Raw genomic sequence first — 10,355 nt, 5'->3', positions numbered from 1 at the left:
GATGAGGAGGATGTTTTCTGTAACTTCTTCCTTCCCCAAATTGTATATATGCCGCTTCCCATAGTTAGAGTAGGACTCTGAACTAAAGCCAAGTGCAGATACAGCAGCTCATTACTGCATTAGTTTTCTGTGGCTGCTATAAAAATTACCAGAATTGGTAGCTTAAAAAATGTATTCTCTCACAGCTTTAAAGGCCAGAAGTTCAAAGTCAGTTTTACTGAGCTGTAATCCATGTTGGTAAGAGCACACTACTCTGGAAGCTCTAGGGCAGTGTCTGTTCCTGGTTTCTTCCAGCTTCTGGCGATTGCCACCATTCCTTGGCTTGTGATTGTATCACTTCTCACTCTGCCTCTGCAGCCACACTGCCTCCTAGTCTTCTGTGTGTTGAAATCTCCCTCTCCCTCTGTCTTATAAGGACACTTATGATTGGATTTAGGGCCACCCAAAAATCTTAGAATGATCTCACCTCAAGATCCTTAACTTAATCACATCTACAAAGATTTTTTTTTCTTCAAGTAAGGTACATTTACTAGTTCCAGGAATTAAATGTAGACATATCTTTGGGAGGCCATTTTTCAGCCTACCACAGTTTCCTTCAGAGATACTCACCCAGGACAACTGTTCTGGACAGTTACACCTGTGGGAGTTCAGTCAGGCTGGTGGGAAAAGTTTTAAGATGAAATTATAGGATATTGACACAAATCTTCTTGGAAGGCTGGAAGGTTTTTTGCAAAAGTCTCAGGATAGGGTTATGACTGAAAGCAGCCTAATCCTTACCTTGAGTAAATAACTTAGAGGAGACACATAGGAATGTAGAGAAGTTTATCTAAATATGTGGTCCTAAAACTAACCTTTGATCATTCGCAGGCAGCATGGCTCCCTCAGGGGAAGGCAACCGGGTTGGTTACCCTCTAATGCTGCTGACTCAAAGCTTTGTCATTTAATGTGTGCTGAATAAAAGCCAGCAGGGCCAGTGAGTCAGGGCCATGGCTGCAACTCTTCACAGCACTCTCCTTGAAGTCTGTAAGTGGCCCAGACCCTCAGCTGGACTGACAAGCATAATACCTGTATCAGTGTACGTTATTCATCCATCATTGGGTCAGGGGCTGTGGACAGAACCCTGCAAACACCCTTGTCCCCACTGTTACCTAGATATGAAGACAGATCCTTCCTTTCTAATTATTCCCCTTGAATATAATTTGATAAAGTTATTTCTATGCTTTTTACCACTGTTATTATTTTGAAAACAAAGAATAAGAAAAGAGAATGAAGAAGAGTCTCCTTCCCCCCTGTTCATACAGGGATAAACTATTTCATGCTGACTGGGCTGGGTCATTAGAAATCAGGCCCATAGAAAGTCAGGAGGTCAGACAGGCTGGGTAAATTATAGTTAAAACAAAGTTTGTGAACATAGCATGGCAGGAGAACTATGAACCACTGTTTTCACAGTTCAAGGTAAGAGGTTCAAGAAGACATCAGGCAAAATCAAAACAGAAATATGGTAAAGGCATTAGGAGCCTACTTTTAGCAAATTTCAGTGGCTTTGTATGGTGTGCTCAGTTCTGCACAATCAACTTCTCTTTACATAAAGGGACTCCAAATCTCAGGCCAGGATCCTTCCCTGCTGGAACACATTGCCAACTAAGGGGGCCTTTCTGGGGCAGCTACCTTCCTTACCCAGCCCCAGCTCAAGCCCCTGACTGCAGCACCCTGATGGGAACACAGGAAGCTGCACAGCATTTACCTCTCAGGAAGCAGGCTAGGAGTAGAAGCATGAGAGAAGATGCCTTATAGTCTGCCTTGACAACACTGTTATGTCCCTGTAAGTAAGAATCGTATAAAGGAAATTGCAGATGAAATAAGAACACCTTCAAAGCTGAAAGTTGCCCCAGATTTGTGGCCTTGCATTAAATGCATGGCAATTGCTGTACAAGTTCCCATAATTGGCTAAGAAATCACACAGCTGGGGCTTTCACTCAGCCCAGGGAGATGGAAATGACTTGTAGTCCTTACAAACAGAGGTTTTTCATGTCTCTCCCCAGAGTAACCTGAATGTTTGCTGCCACACAGAGCATATTACTGTCCCAATTTGTTCTTTTTACATTCCTCAGGAAACAGAACACCACAGGAAAATATTCCTGTCTTATAGAGGCCATATGTGTCTTCCCATTGGCCTCCTCCAAAGACTTCTTGCCACTTTCTCTCTCCCAGCTGTCTTCTCTTCCAAATCTCACTGCCAACAGCCAGTAAGGCTCACATCATTTGTCCTGGAGTTATTGAAATAATCTTCTCATTGTTCTCCCTGCTCCAGTCCCCACAACCCTCATCTCATCGTGCATAGCCTACAGTTTATGTGTCAGTTTTATCATGTCACAACCTTGTAAGGGACTCTTCCACTGCCAGCCTCCACGGTTCTGTGGGTGGTGTCCATCAGCTGTCAGGGCTGGCACATCATCACATTAAAAACATTTACACTAATGAAGATTGCAAACAATATATTAATTTTCCATATTAAACCAAATTAAAAGGTACACTTTATAATAAAGTCACTTTCATTGACTCATCGTAGACGTTCCCAAGTTAAGAGAAAAATGGGTGAGTTATTTTAGCCAGCAAAGTGGGAATTTCATATGACTCATGGCCTCCTACCTGTACTCTTCATTTTGCAACAATTATGAATTACTAAAATGTTATAAATTTGATTTTCAGTGACTTTCATTTTTTAGAATTTTACTCACATAGTAAAGTCACTTTTTTTAGTTTTACTCACATAGTATATGGTTGAATCATAATACATTAAGTTTCTGTTTGTTACCTCATCTTGTAACAACAGCTGAAGAACTTTCACCTAATTTAAATAGCACATTTGAAATAGTAAGTATAGGTAAAGATAGGAATCCAAGTCAATTCAGATGAAAGTTAATTTGCCAATAGCAGGTTCACTGAATGATGAAGAGGCCACGTCACCCACATGAAGCTGCCTGTGATTGAGAAAATGTACTATAGCTTTGAACATGAGACTCAAAGCAAAAGTCACAGATCATAATGCAGGTGAAGACATGATTGAGCTGCTTCTCCAGTTGGCAACTCTACATAGCAGGCTCAACACAGACTCCACAGATTTTTCAATGGCTAACAAATCTCCTGAACACACTGAGGAGGTCAGCTAATTTTTAATTAGGAAAACATCAGAGATAAATAAAAGAAGAGTGAGCAGTTTATTTCCATCATTTTACATGGAAATTTTATATCACTTTACATTTTACATTATTCATTTTACATGAATAAGAATACTATGAGAAACATTCATGGCACCAAGAAATCTGTGATTACAGTAAATGCAAAGCAATGATGCAGTGACATGCACATATTAATGACATGTCAGAACTGGTCACTTCTTTTATTATTTAACAATATAATATAACAGGATTTATTTATGCATGTTCTTTCAGAGAATATTCTTGCTTTTGTAGAAGTAGAATAGACACCTAACAGAAAAACCTAAAACTCATTGTCAAAGATAAAAATTTAATTGTGAAAAACTTATTTTTACTTTGTTTTCCTCATATATGTCAATGTTTTAATACTTTAAGTAGTTCATTTGCTCATATGCATGCTTGTTAAGTTTTTTTGTCAATACCACAACAAAAAAGATTATGGCACTGATTGCTTTAATTTCCTGAAAATGTGAGTTTTGCCAGGTAGAAGATGAGTTAAGAGGTGGTATCAAAGTCTTCACATGCTTAGTACAATGTGTTGTGCTGATAAATACAAAAAGTCATATGTATTTCATCAAACAAACAAAGTGATAGAGAACTGTTGATTGGTTTTCCACTATCATGTCTCAATCCGTCTTTTTAGGCTTACTGTCCATATTAACAAACTGGTACTACCATTTGCTCCATCTGAATTGCACACTGCCTATACAGCTCTTGCTCCACAACTCTCTGGCTTTGTGCCAGCTCTCCTGTACCTGGAAAGTCCTTCCTGCTGCTCTCTATACCTGGCTCAGATCCTTCTTCTTCCATGAAGCCTCCTCTGGAAACCAACAATTCTCCTACTTCAATGGACATAAAGGGGAGGGAAGAGGAGAAAACATATTTAAAATGCTGAGCCACTCCCTCAAGATTCTGACTCAGTAGATTTTGGAGTCTAAGAATCTTTATCCTAATATCCCTAAGGAGCCTGAAGAACATCAGTTGGTCCACAAAACACTTAAGAGTCACTGCAAAGACTTGACTATAGGCATCTTGCTCTCTGACCAACTCTTATAAACAAGCTCTTAACCAAACCTCATTCATCCAGTCATGTTTCCAACTGGACCGTCTTCCTCCCTTAAATCCCCCAGCACATGGAAAGAGCATAGTAAACAAAGGATTGTATTGATGGATATTCAACATGACGTAATGCACCATATTTGACAGACAACTTCAGACTCAGACACTCCTCACCTCACACATGGCATGCCTCCTCCCTTCCTTGTGGTCTGGGCATGGTTCATTCCCTGTTGCAGATCATCATAGCAACTCTGCGGGTAATGTGGAAAAGAGACAGACCACTCTGCTGGAGAAGGCCAAGGATAGATTTAATGATAATGACACTCTGGAGGCTGAAGGATAATGTCCAGTTGATTTCCCTAAAGGTGGAACAACAAAAAAAGTATTACATTTTCCGGAATGAGTGATGTAAATTAAATGTACCAAACACATCCCTGTCTAGAATGCTAATTAGGTTAGCATGGTGTGTGGAGGCACAGTCCATCTCTAGAGGATCAGAGAGTATTAGAGCTGGGAGGAAATGGAGCAATCTTTCCACATCCACACACAGCCTTCTTGCTGCTGGAAAAAAAATGTGTATGTGTGTCTCGCTATCCCAGGCTAGTTTCTCTCCCCAGGTGCACTGGACATACTTCATATATTCATGTGTATGTGTGTATGTTTGTAATTTATATACATATTCTTTATATGAAATTTACATGTATTATTTATACACACACACATATACATATATATATGTATATGTACCTTTTTTAATATAGATAAGGTCTCACTATGTTGCCCAAGCTGGTCTTGAACTCCTGGGCTCAAGTGATCCTACCACCTTAGCCTCCCAAAGTGCTGGGGTTACAGGCATAAGCCACCATGCCCAGCTCCTGGACACACTTCTATCTTTGACTTCAGTGACCTTGCCCATCAATAATGCCCTTGCTCATGCTTTTTAAACATTGAGTGGATTTTCTCATAATAATACAAATATACACAGTCTTTTTTCTGCTAGACATGAGCCAGCAGCCTTCTTCCAGCTCCTATAAGGGTGGAGAGGGACAGCCTGGCCACAAAGGCACTATGGTGAAGTTGAGCTGAAAGATGAATCCTAGAGATAGCAAAAGTGTCCTGAATCAAGCTAAGCTGTGCTTTCTAGTTTAAATTACTTCTGAAATATTAGAAAAACAGAAATTAGAAAAATTCAATATTTCATTTCTGAAATATTAGAAAAACAGGAAGGCACAAAGATAAAACATCCAAAACTTCACCACCCAAAGAAAAAGTTAAAATATGTTTTTTTCAGTATTTGTTCTATATGTGTATATATTTATAGGTTTCACAAAACTAATATTCAATTTTTTAAAAGGCTTGTGGAACATGACACTTCCCAAATATGTCCTTCTCCAAATTGATTATTAATGACAACATAATATTCCAGTAATAGATAACCATCATTTATTTAACTCAACCTATATTGTTGACCTTAACCTTCTTTCAATTTTTCACTATTCTAAAAGACTTCTTATTTGTTCATGGGCAACATCTCTGAATATTTCCTTACGATAAATTCCTAATGGTGACATTGCTGGATTAAGAGAAGTACCTTTTTTAAAGACATTTGGCATACTTTATCTCTCTCCTAATTGCCTCTCAGTATCGGTAGAGTCAGTTCTTTTATAATGCTTGTTTTGAAAGTGTGTTGCAATATGATAGATTTGTTAGGGAGCGAATAATTCCAATGTATCGTAAATTTCACATTTGCTTTTATGAAATAATGTCCTCTGCAAGAAACACTAGGTGAACTCAGAAAACTGCATCCTACTCAATGGAGGCATGTAAGAATACACAAAATGCACACATGAATTTACCCCAAACATCTACCACCTACCTCAGTTGACCATGTACATTGTGAGCCACATGTAGGCACATCTGGTGTCATAACTTTCTCTAGTTTCAGATGGCCCTCCCTCCACTTCACAGTAATTCACAAGCTGCAATCTTTCTGTTTCCCACTTTCATGAGCAAAACTTTAGGTCTGTTGCAAGGTAAAATGTTATATTCACTGCAGATTTTAAGAATTTTTTAGCCATCTAACATGTGTAAAACTATGCTATCATTTTTGCAAGGTTACTATTTTCTTTTTTAATGTATCACTGATTAATTTTCCAGTGTTGTACTCTGAACCTCATTCTCCCCTTAAGCTCTGTGGTTTTTATTGTACAATTTTATGTGGCACGATGATTTTTAGGAACACATATGTCACATTCTAACAGAACTGACTGTACCTGAAACTTAGCACACCTGAAACAACCTTGATTTGCAATTATCCCAGAACCTCTTCTTTTTCCCATGTCATCTCAGAAAATGCTATTAACATCTACTTTGTTACCAAGTTAGAAACTCAGACATCACCCTCAATGATCAGCAGTAGAAACAACCAGTTTCCTTCACTGTGTGCCTATTGTGTGGTAGACAGAGTGCTGGTTGTTATTCTCCTTGATTTGTCATCAAAACGATTCTATGTCCAATGATTCCTTAGATTCATTTCATGTTTTCCATTCTCACGTTCCCCATTCTGGCAGGTTCTCATTAACTACTGCATGGCCTATTGGAAATCCATCAACAGACACCAGATTCTCTCTGTTCTAATGCTTCCATTATGCTACTTCATTTGCATGGAATGACCTTCCTCCTTTTTATGCATGATCAATTTCTGCTGAGTCTTGAAGTAGCCGCTCAAATAGAAGCACCTTTTCCAACTCTTCTTTGACTTTCTTAGGCAGCTCATTGCTGCTTATCTTTGTCCTCACAGCACCATTTTCCTCAAAATAATTTAAATAAAGTATACTTTAAATGGATGGGCAGCTTTTATTTATGTGGCTAATTTTTTAATTAACTCATCTTAACCATGTTAGTGGCACACATAAACCGCCAGCCCTCAATAAACTCTGGGATTTTGACAAAACTCTATATCTAACCACATGGACTTCATCTCCTTCCTCTCCACCCACCCAATGTAATCATTGTCCTGAATTTCACGCTCATCCTTCCTTTGCTTCCCTTTGCTTTATCACATCTGTATACACTTCTCAAAATTATTTATTTTTATTTTCCTGGTTTTCAACACCATAAAGAGTAGCATGCTGTATGTGACTATTTAGAACATTTTTTCACTTCATGTTGTATTGTAAAGTCCATCTACATTGTTTATGTCACTATGATGCACTTGTTTGACTGTATATGTCCATCGTATTGAGCTTATTAATTGGATAGTTCAGATCTTCTACCCCCTTGTGGATATTTTTGTCTTCTTAACAATAATTAAGACAGACGAAGATTAAAAGCTCCCATGATAATGGTGTATTTATCAATTTCTCCTTGAAGTTTGACCAATTTTTGCATCGAATTCTTTTAAACAGTTGTGTTATATTTAAATTCTTGAATCTTTCGGCGAATTGATTCTTTTATCATTATGTAGTGATCTTCTCCATCCCTGATAAAATCTTTCTGTTTTTATTCTGTATTTTTACATTATTTATAATACAATGTTATTACATAATAAAGTCTATTATTATTTATAATCTGATGTGAATATGACTATTCCAGCATTCTTTCATTAGTCTTTGTTTGATATGTCTTTTTTAAAATGTATTATTTTATTTTCAATTTGTGTGTGATATTATGCTTTAGGTGTGGTTCTTGTGAACCGCATGTAACTGGACTTTTTAAAACTAGTTTGTCTATCATTATCTTTAAGCCGGAAGTTTAGACCGTTTACATTATTTGTGATTTTTTACTCCTCTTTTTATATATTTATATATTTTTATATATTTTGTGTTAATTCTATCTTATTACCAATTATAATTTCTTATTTCCAATTATAACATATAATATATAATAAGAAATTTAGCATATTCTAACAACATTTGATCTTGTCTCCACACACCTATCATATTTGTTTTACGTATGCTTTAAGCTACTAAGATATATTCTTATTCTCTCATTATTTCTTGCTTTTAAACAGTATTTTTAAATACTTGATTGTCTTCTTGCATTTGGGGCTCTGTTGAAAAATCTGTCTTATGTTTATTCCCTTGTATGTGATTTCTTCTCTGGAAACTTTTGTAATTTTTCTGTTTTTGATATTCTTAAACATCACTATAATATTCCTAGGTGTGGGGCTTTTCTTCTTTCTTCTTTGGCATTTCATGAACCCTTTCAATATGAAATGAGCTTTCATCTTTTTGAATTGAAATGTTTAGGGCGATTACTGTAGAGTCACATAGCTTTACAGAATAATATAGCAAGATCCCTATGTACTTTGCTCAGTTCCCCCAGTGGAAACAGTTTACATTTCTGCTTGGTTATTTTTGTGATTGCTTGTTCTTGTTTCATAATTTTCATATCTTCCCCAATCCATTTTTAGGTTAATTTGGCGTTCTTGGTTATCTGGGTTGGAGGTGTTTTTTCCCCAATATTTCACTAATATTTTCCCTAATATTTCTGCTTATGATAAAAATTCGATGTTGTTTTTCTTTTGAAATACTCATGCTCTCAAACATACTGTTACGTTGGCCTGACCCCTGGGATGACCAGCTACTTTGCCAGGCTTCAAACACAGGAAAAACCCAAACCCCTATCTGTGTCAGCCCAAAGAAGCTCAGGGAAGGGAGAAAGCGGGGAGGTGCAAAGACCTTGGCAACCAGAACACCACTGCCAATCCTCCTTACTCCACAAAACAACTCTTTATGTTTAAGCGTTAACTTCTAATCCCCAGGGAATAACAGTTTTATGTGGGAACATTTCTTACATTATAATTCACCAGTGCTATGATTAGAGGAGGAGGAGGTAGGTAAGCAACTATCCTAATAGTGAGTTCTCGCTGATTTTTTTCAGTTTCTCATAAGCAAAGGGCTTCTGTTGTTGCCTCTTTCTCCTCAGGACACTTGTACTAGAGATCGGAGCCAGTGCAGATGTGGTAGCCGTACTGCTAGCCTCAAAGTAATGGTGTGGGGGAAAGAGCAGAGCATTAACATTTGCAGAAGCTGAAATCCAGTGAGCCACTTTGTCTTTCAGTGAGTTTTAAACATTATGAGAATATAAGGGTGGGCATTTTTTATATGGCTATTCTATGAGCTGTAGATTTAGAAAGCTGAATACTCATCTTTCTACTCATTATAAATATATATATTAAAAAATATAAGACTTTACCCTGCAGACAAGTGAACCTAACTCCCCGGAACAAGCAACCCTCAGTCCCATGGGAATGCCAGAGAGAAGACAAGCAAAGAACTTGGAATTCTAAAGCTTTCGGTAGGACCCCATTAGAAACAGAGAAGGCATAGTGAGAACCTTAGGGGAAAATATCATTGCCTACTTTCCCTGCTTCTTCCTTGCCAATTCTCATATCCACAGGTGATAGCACTGATTTAGCAAAGAGATTAGCGACACTAGTGCCAAATGCAATGAAGGGGCCAAAGACCATTTTCTAAAGTCTTTTTTCTAAATGGTCATAAATGTGTCTAGCAGTTCCTACTCCTGCCCATATCTAATTAGCACTATGGAAAATGGGCTCGTCTTTCTACAGACAATTCTACCTCCTAAATAATTCTTCTCTACACCTGTTCAAACCAAATTCTAACATCCTCCAAATACTCAGTAATAATAATTAATAAATATTTTAAATTTGATAATAAGAATTACAGAAAGTCTGTATTTAGTAAGGCACTGTGTTAAACATTTGCAAGCATAAATTCTTCATGATAACCCTACTAGATAGGTGATACTATTTTCTCCATTTTTAAAAGAACAAGGCTTAGAAAAGTAAGTAACTTCAGCACTTTGGGAGGCTGAGGCGGGTGGATCACCTTAGGTCAGGAGTTCAAGACCAGCCTGGGCAACATGGTGAAACCCCATCTCTACTAAAAATACAAAAAGTAGCCAGACATGGTGGCATGTGCCTATAATCCCAGCTACTCAGGAGGCAAAAGCACAAGAATTGCTTGAACCTAGGAGGCAGTGGTTGCAGTGAGCCGAGACCACGCCATTGTACTCCAGCCTGGGTGACAGAGCAAGACTCTGTCAAAAAGA

The 10,355-nt window shown here is 37.8% G+C and overlaps 1 long non-coding RNA gene across 1 annotated transcript in view; it reads right to left on the bottom strand.

Moving 5' to 3' along the window:
- Positions 1 to 3,287: 3,287 nt before the first annotated feature.
- LOC119626788 (uncharacterized) overlaps positions 3,288 to 10,355 on the bottom strand; it is an 11,223-nt gene continuing 4,155 nt past the window's right edge. Inside the window, exons 2-3 of the long non-coding RNA XR_005242941.2 lie at positions 4,452 to 4,636; positions 3,288 to 4,060 (exon numbers count right to left, since the gene is read on the bottom strand). This is a non-coding gene — a long non-coding RNA (uncharacterized lncRNA). The remainder of the gene's footprint in view (positions 4,061 to 4,451; positions 4,637 to 10,355) is intronic.

The sequence above is a fragment of the Chlorocebus sabaeus genome, chromosome 23 (assembly GCF_047675955.1).
Source record: "Chlorocebus sabaeus isolate Y175 chromosome 23, mChlSab1.0.hap1, whole genome shotgun sequence".
Taxonomy (NCBI): Eukaryota; Metazoa; Chordata; class Mammalia; order Primates; family Cercopithecidae; genus Chlorocebus; species Chlorocebus sabaeus.
The sequence above is the reverse complement of the archived record's forward strand: the minus strand, read 5'-3'. Positions and strand labels throughout refer to the sequence as shown.